This window comes from Temnothorax longispinosus, chromosome 10, assembly GCF_030848805.1.
Source record: "Temnothorax longispinosus isolate EJ_2023e chromosome 10, Tlon_JGU_v1, whole genome shotgun sequence".
NCBI lineage: Eukaryota > Metazoa > Arthropoda > Insecta > Hymenoptera > Formicidae > Temnothorax > Temnothorax longispinosus.
This window is the reverse complement of record NC_092367.1, coordinates 10,410,655-10,422,692: the sequence shown is the minus strand read 5'-3', so window position 1 is coordinate 10,422,692 and position 12,038 is coordinate 10,410,655. Positions and strand designations below refer to the sequence as shown.

Genomic DNA, 12,038 nt, shown 5'->3' with positions numbered 1-12,038 from the left:
CAGGACGTCACAGTCGTGGAAGAGGAAGCTCACATAGCGCACCGCACAGGGAAAAACAAAACTAAAATACACTAGATATATCCACGCGACTTAAACTACGAACTAAACTTATATCGCTTCTTACTAGTTGTTGCTAGATTACCAACATATAGCTTATGCATCAAGAGTTTTAAACGACGCAGAAACAAGATATACTTCTACAGAAAGAGAATTATTAGCTTTGGTTTACGCTGTGAAACATTTTTGACCTTATGTATATGGACGTAAATTTACACTAGTAATGGATCATAAACCATTAGAATGGCTAAATTCAGTATCCGATCTTACGTCTCGATTAATGAGATAGAGACTAAAATTAGCGGAATACAATTATCAAACAAAATATGAACCAGGAAAAAGGATAAAAATCCTGACGCTTTGTCCAGAAATTCTATCGAAGAAATTAAAACACGTATATCTTTTACATGCAAAACGAGCACTATCATCTTCAAGTGAAGCCTCAGTAGGGCAGAAACATAAAAAACAAAAAACATTTCACCCAAGTTTTAAGAGAGCACTGGAAAGTGAAGGATCAGGAAATCCAGCGCCGCATAAAAAGAACAGACCTGGCGAATTATCTCCTTATATAGATTCGGATAGCGAAGAAGAAATATCACCAAGAAGTAAATTTTTAAAGGCTTTAAACGACAGCAGTGATAGCGGTACAGTTTCATATTATGAAACCGATTACGATACCAATGATCCAGAAATATGTCAAAAAGGTGAAAAGAGAAAACATGAAAGTAGCTCTTCTACTCATGTAAGACGCGGAAAACGAAGCATAAGAGAACAAAGAAACATCGCAAAGATTCTAGTCCGGAAAAAATCGACAAATCCCGTGATATTAGTAAGAACGTAATGCTACATGTGGATGAGGTTGAAGGGCGCGGCCCGCAAGAGCGTCCTAGAGACCCTCAAGGGAGAGTCTGGAAACCCAACGTTCACTTCCTGATTGGTGCAGCCATTTTGCAGCAAAATTTACTAGATGTTACATTTTGGATGAGTTTAGATCATCAACTGAAGTTACGAATCTGTTATTATTCGAGGTTAGAGTAGCATCTTCGCTCAACGTGCGCAGACCTGTCCGGAACGAAAATCTTTTTAAGTTAGGGGAATGTCTGGCCGTATTGTAAACGATGACGGGTTGTTGCGTGCCAGATTGTAATAACAGCTCCAAAAAAGGATTTATAATGAAACGTTTCCAAAAATCCTGCAAGAAGAGCGTTGTGGGCAGCATGCATTTCAAGGTTAAACTGGACACCGACTGATAATACATACATATGTGAAGTAAGAAATAAAACATATGTGTATAATATATATTAAAGTAAAAAGTTTAATAAAAATTTATGTTTATAGGTACATTTTTTAGATGACATGTGGGAAACAACTCGTGTTGATAGTAAAAAAAAAATTAAAACTCAATGCAATACCTACTCTTTTCCCAAATTATGTAGTAAAGAGAGAATCTTTAGTAGAGGTTGTAAAACAAATAAAATATTTCTTAAAATACTTTGTATAAATAGAAGTAAAATAATAAATATGATATTTTTTATTTTTTAGGAAAAAGATGAAAATAAAAACAAAAATGAATGCGAAGCTATAGATGTTGCAGATGATGAAAATAAAAACAAAGATGAATACGAAGCTACAAATGTTGCAGAAGATAAAAATGAATACGAAGCTACAAATGTTGCAGAAGATGAAAATGAACACGAAGCTATGAATGTCATAAAAGATGAAAACGAAATATTAACCGTAGCAGTAAGTCAAAATGTCCAAGATGAAAATAATACGAACAGTAATATATTAGTAAAAAAATATCAACGTTTAATAAGAGCACACAAAATTATGAAAAATAAATTTAGGCAACAGCAAACTAAATTTAAAAAATTAGAAAAAAATTAAAAGATGATAAGAATAGAAAAATGTTAGAAAAAGTGTTTAATAGTGACCAGATTGAATTTCTAGAAAGAGACGGGAGAAAGATTAAAGCTGGTCTGCTGTTACAATAAAAAAGGCATTGAAGTTAAGATTTACATGTGGAAATAACGGTTACGAAGAACTGATTAAACAGAATATACCATTACCATGTCTTAGAACATTACGAAAAAGATTAGAACATGTACAATTTCATAATAGTATTGATGATAAAATTTTTGATTATTTAAAACTGAAAGTAGATGGTTTTAAAGATAATAATGACAAAGAATGCATGCTTACCCTCGATGAAATGGCTATTATGCCAGGAACTTCATATGATGTTTCCAGTCATACCATGATTGGAAATACAACTTTGCCAAATAATACAGGTAATGTTGTACATGCTACGCATGCCTTAGTGTTCATGATTGCTGGTATAAGTAGCCGATGGAAACAAACTGTCGGATATTACTTTACGTCAGATAGCTATGATGGTTCATTATTAAAACCTATTATATTGCAGATAATTAAAAAAGCTCATGCAATTGGTTTGTATATAAATAGTATCACTTCTGACATGGGACCTGTTAATATGGCGATGTGGAAAGCATTTGATATACATGCTGGCCGACATTCCACATGTAAATTTTATTGTCAACATCCTGAAGATCCGCAACGAAAATATTTTTTATTGCAGACGTTCCACATATTTTAAAAAATTTTAAATGTTGCTTAGCAAATAACAAAATTATAGAACTTCCTCTTGAATTTGTAGATAAATATAAACTTACATCTAATCTTGTTAAATGGGAACATTTTATTCATCTTGTTGCTTTACAAGACAATTTAGATTTTTTGCTAACTCCAAGAATAAATAAAGATGATGTACAACCTAGCGGACATTTTAATAAAATGAAAGTATGTAAAGCAAAAAATCTTCTTAGTAGAGATGTAAGTTCATCGCTTTATTTTTAGCGAATGAAGAATCAAATTTAGATTTTAATACAACAGCATGTTTTGTTGAAGTCATTTCAAAGTGGTTTGCTCTTATGACTTCACGAAATCCAACATTAGCTTTAAGCAAGTATAATGAAAATAAATATGAGGAATGTCGACCATTTTTATTAGAAGTTGTTAACCTCTTTCAAAATTTAAGAATTGGTGAAAAGGGTCATTACAAACCTGTGCAAACTGGTGTTATAATATCAACAAATTCCATTTTACATTTAACAGATTATTTACTTAGTGATAGAGCATACAAATTTGTTTTAACAGGTAGATTTTCTCAAGACTGTTTGGAAAATTTATTTTCAGTTATACGTTCGAAAATGTTATTCCCACTGCACTTTAGTTTAAAGACAACTTAAAACTTATTTCAACATCTCAGTATATTAAGACAGTAAAGAAAAGTAATTATGATCAAGATGACAGTCATATGATTACAGAATTTTTAAATAATTCTAATTCTACAAAAAAACAAAGTATTAGTGAAGAATGTAATGATAATGAGTTATTTTCACCAATTCCACATAGTAATACTATTGTGTTTAATAATATTGAACTGAATGTACTGTACAATATAGCAGGATATATAATTGCAAATATAAAAAAAAATATGACTCATTGTGATAACTGTATATCATCTGTTGGATCAAAAAAAGTACAAATGTTAAATATAATAATTTAGTTTTACTTAGGCGTTACAAGATAGAAACACTGTTTTTTGTCAAACCGAATATATTTGATTTTTTTGTGAAAATGGAAACAATTTTTAGAAATTGTTTTCCTCACATTAAAAATAAAAACAAAAATTTAAAACAATATTTATTACTCAATTTTCTCAAATAGATTGCAATATTTTAGATTGTCATAATTTAAAATACAAAATTATATTTAAGTACACTATATTTAGGTTGCGAATAGCGAACAAAAAAAAAGTATTAAAAAGGCGATCATACAATAGCAAGACAATGGCAATGCATTGTAATCTTAAATAAATAATACAATTCCATTGTATCACTTGATTTTTATTATTTCAAAATTTCCTATAAAAGTTACTAGTTGCTGCAAAATGGCGGACGTTTTCCAGACTCTCCCTTGAGGGTCTCTAGAGCATCCTAGCGATGATGACGCCGCCTGCGAGCCACCGCAGGAAGTAAATGCTTCGGACGACGCATGCGCCTCGCGCAAGAGACCGAGCGAAAGCCACACAACGGGTGTCCCAGAAAAACAGATCGATGATAAAAAATTTTACGATGAAAAGGAAATGCACGAACAACAAGGAGAATCAGAAAATGAGTATATGGAAATAGCACCACAAGCGATAGTTATTAAGCACATACTAATGATGAAATAAAAGCTGACGTTCATGCACCACCTTCACATATACGAATAATGCCAAAATCAAAAGTCAAAATTGATAAGAAATTACCCAAATTACCAGATGACATTGACGCTATTGAAGTAATAGAAGAAAATTATACCATTAGACAAACGAGAATTAGAAGCAATGGAAGTAGATACTGATAGTGAAATGGATTATAAATAAATAAAAGGCCATTAGGATATCGTGAACAAAAAACGCCAAGTAATGATTCAACAGACGAAAGCAATATGAATAGAATATTTTCACCTCCTTCATATAAAGCAGTTCCTAAACTTTTACAAATAAGCAATAAAAAACCTGTAAAAATAAAGAACGCTACTCCTAATAAAAAATCGTTAAATAAAAAATTTTTAAACAAAAAATTAAAAAAATAAGAAATCTAATTTAAAGAAACGAACACCGCCGAGAGAATTACTGAGACCAAGAATAAGAGAAATGGAAGTTACTTCCGTTAACATTATAAATTCTCGAGATCACATATGGATGAAAAATGATATATTATATATCTGATATACATAATATATTTTGTAATACTTCAGATTAGCTACCCCAGCACAGAGAAATTAATGAAACTAGGCTTATTCGACGCGGTTTTGGACGAAACGAAAGAATCTGGCAGAAAAAGGTGTCGCTCTGCCCCGCGAAGCGAGATATTAATCGTTAAAGTTAAAGACAGCATATTAGGTTATGATTCCTGTCATACCGACGAGATGTAGCGACTACGGACATGCCCCGCGGTCACATACGCATGCTCCGTGGCCGCACGCGCATGCAAAAGTGCGCGAATTTGAAACTAGTGCGCGAAATGAGAACTACAATGAAACAATGAAGCGCATTAAAATCATACGTGAAGTCTGTGACGTCCTGGTGATGCGAGGCTGCTCGATCCTGCAGAACGTCTCCGTTGATGGGTCTTCTTCTGCGGTTAAGGAAGTAAAAACCCCAGGATAATTAACTGTCCTCAGCGATGTAGATTATAGCTCCTCGGATCCGTTGAAGGTAGGTATTCAAGATTTTTATTTTTCTTTGATGTAAAAGTATCGTATTTATTGTAGAACTTCATCAAGATACAAGTGTCTTATGTGGAACAAGTATAAGATATGTGACTTTTTTTGGTTCGCTCCACTCTCTCTAGTTGTGGAGCCGAAGGATTTTATACGAAAAAGCGCTACCGATAGTGAAAGGTTTCCTTTTTTATGCACTTCTAAAAGCAGTGGTGGGAGGTGGCCTCATTTTTGTACAGTGAGTCATCGGTGAAACGGCCATAGCTCGCTTTGGCTTCGGATGGCCATATATGGTCATGTTCTACGGGCAGTCTATTTTTACTCCAGTGAGTCATATGGTGACTCATGGATCCGGGTTCTACTTCTATTCTACTGGTTTTGCGACGAGAGCGATACTTCCTTTTAGTATAGAATTTTATTATGGCTTTTATCGTAAAAGAATATAAGAAATCTATTATTCGATTTTGAAATATGTAAATATATGTTAATATTATTTAATTTTCTTTAGACATACTTTACATATGGTAAAAAATATTTTAACAATATTATTTTTCAACAATACAATTAAAGTCGTTATTAGCATGTCTAAACCATGAAAGCATTGCTCTCCTTGTCTAACGGCTACTACGGTATACACGTCTTTCTCTCTCTCTCCTATGGATGTACAGTCGCGGACAGAAAGTCCGAGTTTTCGTGATAGGTTTTGGAACACACTCTAACCTATGAGCGATGATAGCCCCTGCTGTCGGACTTGCGCAGCGACGCATTATTCGAGCATACAAATCATGTATACGAGGTGTCAAATAAGTAAGAATGGCACCCAGCAAACGAAAAAAGATTGAAAAGAATTAAAACGGGATTGCCAGGAATTCAATTAAGGACTTTCCGAATTCCATTCTGTCCAAAAAAGGATTGAAATAGTTTCAATATCATGGAATTCCTTATTTTGGAAAGAATTTGTCTTTTTTGAATCCCATCCAATTCCGACACAAAAATATTATACCACTGAATGCCAGGTTAGGGATTAGAAAGTTTCGTGATGAATTCTATTGAATACCATTAATTCCGTTAACGAAATGAATACCACTGAATGCCAGGTTAGGGATTGGAAAGTTTCGTGATAAAATTCCATTGAATACCATTGATTCCGTTAACGAAATGAATATCATTGAATGCCAAACTAGGAATTAAAAATTTCCGTATTGAATTCCATTGAATTCCGTCTATTCTGACAATAAAATGAATACCATTGAATGCCAGGATAGGGATTGAAAAGTGTCCGTGTTGAACTCTGTGGCGGTACGCGCCAACAATAGTACACGCCCGCGCGGTATCTGCATTACCGGCAATTCGCGTCGACGCCGCTAGGCGTCGCATCGCCGGGGCATCTTCTCGAGTTCAAAGTTTCGTCTCGACCGCTATGTAAAGGGACCCTCTACGGTGCCTGACAGATCTTACAAATCTCATTTTCGGGCTAACTGCCCGTCGGCAGTAGTGGTGTAATGCCCTTAGGCATACACAAGAGCTCACCGACGAACACGGCGCTTGGTCGCCCAACGAAGGCGCGAGACGTTTCCTAAACCATCTAATGCCATGCAACTCCATAACCTTTACGGATTCCATAGGATTGGATGGAATTTAAAATTTCTTTTTTGGATTCCATGGAATTGGGCCATCTCATTTCGAATCCCATCTAATTTCATCTAATCCGCCAAAAAAGGGATTCAAAGGTATTAAAAAATTTTAATATCTTTTAATCCTTTGCGTTTGCTGGGCAGCTAGCAAGAAAGGTAAATTAATATATAATACATAAGGAAAATAAATAGATTAAAGTAAATGTAATACAAGTATAAAAGAGAGAAATTACAGAAAATCATTTTAATGTATTACGACAAATAAAAAATTATTATAAATAATTGTATTATCTATAAATTATTATTAAATTATTATAAGTATTTTATAAACGTAAGTATATTAATATGTATTTTATTATGTTATCTTTATATTTTATAGATAATCGGACGTTGCATTAAAATAATCAGCTTCACACGAGTTGTCAATGGAATTACACGAGAATGGCAGGTAACAAGAATAAAGGTAAGATATATCTATTAATTAAATTAATATATATGTCATAGTCAAAGCGCGAAACGCAGGCATTCCTAGGATTGACTAGTCAATCCTCAAGAACGACCAAACGTCTAAGTCAAAGCCCGAAATAAGTTTTGCGTTTTGGCTTTTGACTAGTCAACCTAGGAATAACTAATACGGCTAGTCAAAGTTAGAAACTAAAGAAAAATCACTTCGGACTTTGACCAGTCAATCCTAGGTGTGGCTTAAGGGAGTAGACCAGTGTGACGGGCGTTTTTTCAGGGTAATTTTCAGGAATTAATTTTTAAAACAAAATATTTATGAAACACCAGTAATTTTTTTTTATTATTTTGTGTACACATTAAAGAACGTGTCCAAATATATATATATATATATAAATATATAAATATATATATCTATCTTATATAAATATAATACACATATAAATAAATACATAAATAAATACCATAAATAAATTGGTGTACACGATTTTTGTCTTCTGAAACAAAAATAAAAAATATTCTCATTATCTGTACTGTATTGGCTTTCGGCTGACGAAGCATTTTTTTTCATTTTTAGCGACGAGAAAAAAATTCCTGAATTTTGACTGCAATTTTTAAGCCTAAATTACATGTTATTATTATTAATAATTATTGAACAAAACATAATATTGAGAAAATCGTCCGTCAGCCAAAAGACACTAGTCCTTAGAATAAGTGTACCAAATTTCAAGTCGATTCGTTAATTATATCTCGAGATATCGTGTACACCGTTTTGAAAAACATAGTTTTGAGAAAAACGCGTTTAGTTTTGGTACTGGCGTTTTGGTTTTTTTAGTGAAAAAATGTATTTAAGCTTCTTACCCTTAATCTGCCATTCTTGCCTCATAAAGGGGACCTTCCTTTTCATAAAAATCTTCTTCAAGAGCCGATCTCATCGCTCTTCTTTCGACTCTTCCCTCTTTTGAGGCCTCGAATAATCGCACGCGCTGAATAATAGCTCGAAATTTCAATGAAAACGACTTCGGGCGGGTATGAGACTTTTTGTCCCTTATTCTAGAGGATTCAAAGGATTTTTTAAACCAATAAAAAAATTTGATTTTTTGAAAATTTTGCACTGGTCTACCACCTTAATTCGGACTGTGTTACTGTTAACAAATAAAATCAAGTTTTTTTTTATTAAATTAAGTTTTTATTGTTAACATAATATAGCTTTTTATTTATTTTTTTACTCTTATACATAGTTTTTTCTCCTTAAGTTTAAAAATGTAGCTTTGGTAAAATATTGGTTTAAAGCGCTTTAAACAGTTAAATACATCACTTATTGTTAGCTTTCAATGATGAATATATCTTATATAATATATCAAAGTACATACGTAGGCGGGAGGGCTTTGCTCCTCTGCACCCCCCCCCCATGCATGTTAGGGATGGGCGATACTGTATCGATATTTTGAATATCGATACTTTTGGGCTGTAATATCGATATTTTGTATCGATATTTTACATTTCGATATTAGCCTGTATCGATATTCGAACATGAATATCGAACTTTCGATACAATCCATAATTCGACGGATATATCTTCCTCGCCTGATCGTGAGTGTATACCGTCAATTGCGCACGCAGCAGCTACTTGGCATGTGATAGTTGTGATTGGTTACCAATTACGTGTCTAGCACGGGTTGCAACTACTCTGACCGCGACTGTACATTGTCAATTTGTCAACTTTCTATTTAATCATTTACAGGAACATGTACCTTCTTTGTTCTCTGTTTGCGTGAATTTTGTATCCAAATTTATTACAATTAGCATAAAACTACTTGTCGCATATGTATCTGTCATAATTGATTTCTCCTTTTCAAACAATAACTTGATCTCCATGCCGTTTGCAATACTGTGACTTTATATTTAAGATAATTAGTGTATATTAATAGTGTATTTCTGTAACTTTTTTTATCATTATAACACATATGTAAATAACTAATCGAAGAAAACGAACTTAACAATGACGACGCATTAGCGGGCTGCTTTTGTGTTCTCAAAATTAAATTAAAATATAACTAATAATAGAGGTATCGACAGTATCGATACTGTTAAATATCGATATTTTTCGCCCGATAATTCTAGTGTATCGATATTCTTATTTATGATACGTATCGATACGAAATATCGATATTTCTCTTGTATTGCCCATCCCTAGAACGTACCCAAACCTTTACAATTGCTCGCGCTTCCTATCCCTGCCTGTCCTCTCTCTCTCGCTCTCCCGCTCTCTCGCTCGCTCTCCCGCGCCTCAATCGTTTCTCACTTAATCGCTCTTATATTTATATCTTATATCTAACTTAATTCTAACTTATTTCTAAAGTTGGACTTCCGTTTCCTTTGCTTCCTTCCTTTCATATTTTTCTCTCATACGTCTCAATCACACTGCTCTCTCATCCATCACTTCCCTTCTCCTCCCTCCCTCTTGTCGCATTTCCTCTATTGCTTTCATCCATTCCTCTCTCTCTCCTCCCTCTCCTAGTAAATTCTCCACCACATCCTGCCACCCCTCTCCATCCCATTTCTCCCATCTCGTACATTCCTCCCATATGTGTTCCCAAGTTTCCTCTTCCCTCTCGCATATCCTACACCTTCTATTCTCCTCTTTTTCCCAATGCAGCCCTTCCCTAATTTCATTACCGAGTTTGAACCTCGCGACCCTACTCCACCTTTCTTCCTCCCAGTTTTTCTCTAAGTATCCTGGCATCCCGTCCTTCCTTATAAATTTATACCACCGGTTGTATTTCGAGTCTACGATCTTTTCCATACTGTCTTGTTTTTGCTTCGCCTTCTCTCTGCTCTCCAGATTTTCAACTTCTAACTCTTCCTCCTCTTCAACTCTCACCCCCAGCTCTTCCAGATAACTTTTTCTTTCTTGTTCCCACTTTCCTATTATCTTCCCCTTCTTCCATCTCTCTTTCATTTCCTCTAGGCATTTCCTCGCTATTCCCCCTCCGTTACCTTCCTCTAATTTCTTTTCGAACTTTCAAGCTCTCTTGCTTGCTCTGCCTCTCATCTTCTCTCTCTCCACTTCATCTCTCACCATATATCCGGGTGTCCTCCAGTTTAGCCCAAATATCCATCTGATATATCTCTCATGTATACTTTCTACCTCCACCCTTTCCTTCCACCCCCACACTTCTGCCCCGTATCCCATCACTGTCCATATCAGAGTATCATACAACCAGATCCTTCTTCTCCAATCCTTTTTCCACATTCTTTTCCCTATCCCCCACACTTCCCTCATTACTCTCGCCGCCTTCTTTCTTCTCTCTCTGATATGCGCCTCTTGTCCCCCATTTTCCTTCAGCGTATATCCAAGATATTTAAATTCCTTGACTTCTTCTAGTTTCTTTCCTTTCCATCTCCAATCATACTTCCTTTTCCTTCCTCCTCCCTTTCTGAATCTCATTATTTTTTATTTCTCTATGCTCAATATTAGTCCCTTCTTGTCCAGGTATCCCTCTAGCCTGCTTATCATCGATCTCATGTCCTGTTCCTCTTCTGCCATCAGTGCTATATCATCCGCATACATTAACGTGTAAATCTTTCCTCCTCTCAGCTTCACACCTCCCCATCCTCTTTTCTTCATGTAATTTTCCAAGTCCGCGATCAATATGTTAAAAAGTATCGGGCTCAATGGGCACCCTTGTCTCACGCCCTTCGCCATTCAGAATGCACCTCCACACTCTCTTCCTATTCTTACCCTACTCTTCGTTTCTCTCAATACCTCTTTAACCCTGTCTATTAAACTCTGCGTTGCTCCTCTCTCTATCATCGCCCTAATTAGTACTTCCTTGTCCACTGAGTCGAAGGCCGCCTTCAAATCTATGAAAAATACTGTCATCTTTCCTTTCTCCTTACCCAATTGTCTATTTACCAGATAATTCAGCTCAAATATCTGGTCCATCGTCCTCATCCTTTTTCTGAATCTTGCCTGGTTATCTGGAATCAAATTCTTTGTCTCGACCTCCTTCCTTAACCTTTCTGCCAGTATCGCTATGTATATCTTGTACGTTGATGACATTATTGTTATTCCTCTATAATCCTTCACCCCTCGTCTTTCTCCTTTTTTTATTATTGGGACTATTTCTTCTTCCTTCCATTGTTCCGGCCAGCCTTCCCCTCTCCAAACTTTTTTACAAATTTCCCATATCCATTTCTCCATTTCTTCTCCTCCAAATTTCCACGCCTCGTTCGGTATCCCGTCATTTCCTATTGCCTTTCCTGCTTTTAACTTCTTTATTACATTTTTTACCTCCTCCAACTCTATATCCTCTTCTTTTTGTCTGTTCCCTCCCCCTTCTTCTTTCACTACCCTATTCTCCATCCCACCCATTAGCTCCATGAAGTACTCCTTCCATTCTTCCATCTTTATCTCATTTATCCTCTTCCTTCTTTTTCATACTCTGCCTATCAACTCCCATACCTTTCCTTCCGTTTTCGCTTCCCCTATTTCTTTATCATCCTTTCCTTCTCCTCTTTCTTCTTTCTTTTACACATTTCTCTGTACTCCTTTTTCTCTTCTCTGTACCTTTCCACTTCTCCCTCTTCCTT

At 35.2% G+C, this 12,038-nt stretch overlaps 1 long non-coding RNA gene across 1 annotated transcript; it reads left to right on the top strand.

Moving 5' to 3' along the window:
* The first annotated feature begins 1,067 nt into the window (after positions 1 to 1,067).
* On the top strand, positions 1,068 to 1,782 carry LOC139820848 (uncharacterized). The gene is made up of 3 exons (XR_011734121.1): positions 1,068 to 1,326; positions 1,396 to 1,516; positions 1,600 to 1,782. It is a non-coding gene; the product is annotated as an uncharacterized lncRNA (long non-coding RNA).
* Positions 1,783 to 12,038: the final 10,256 nt, after the last annotated feature.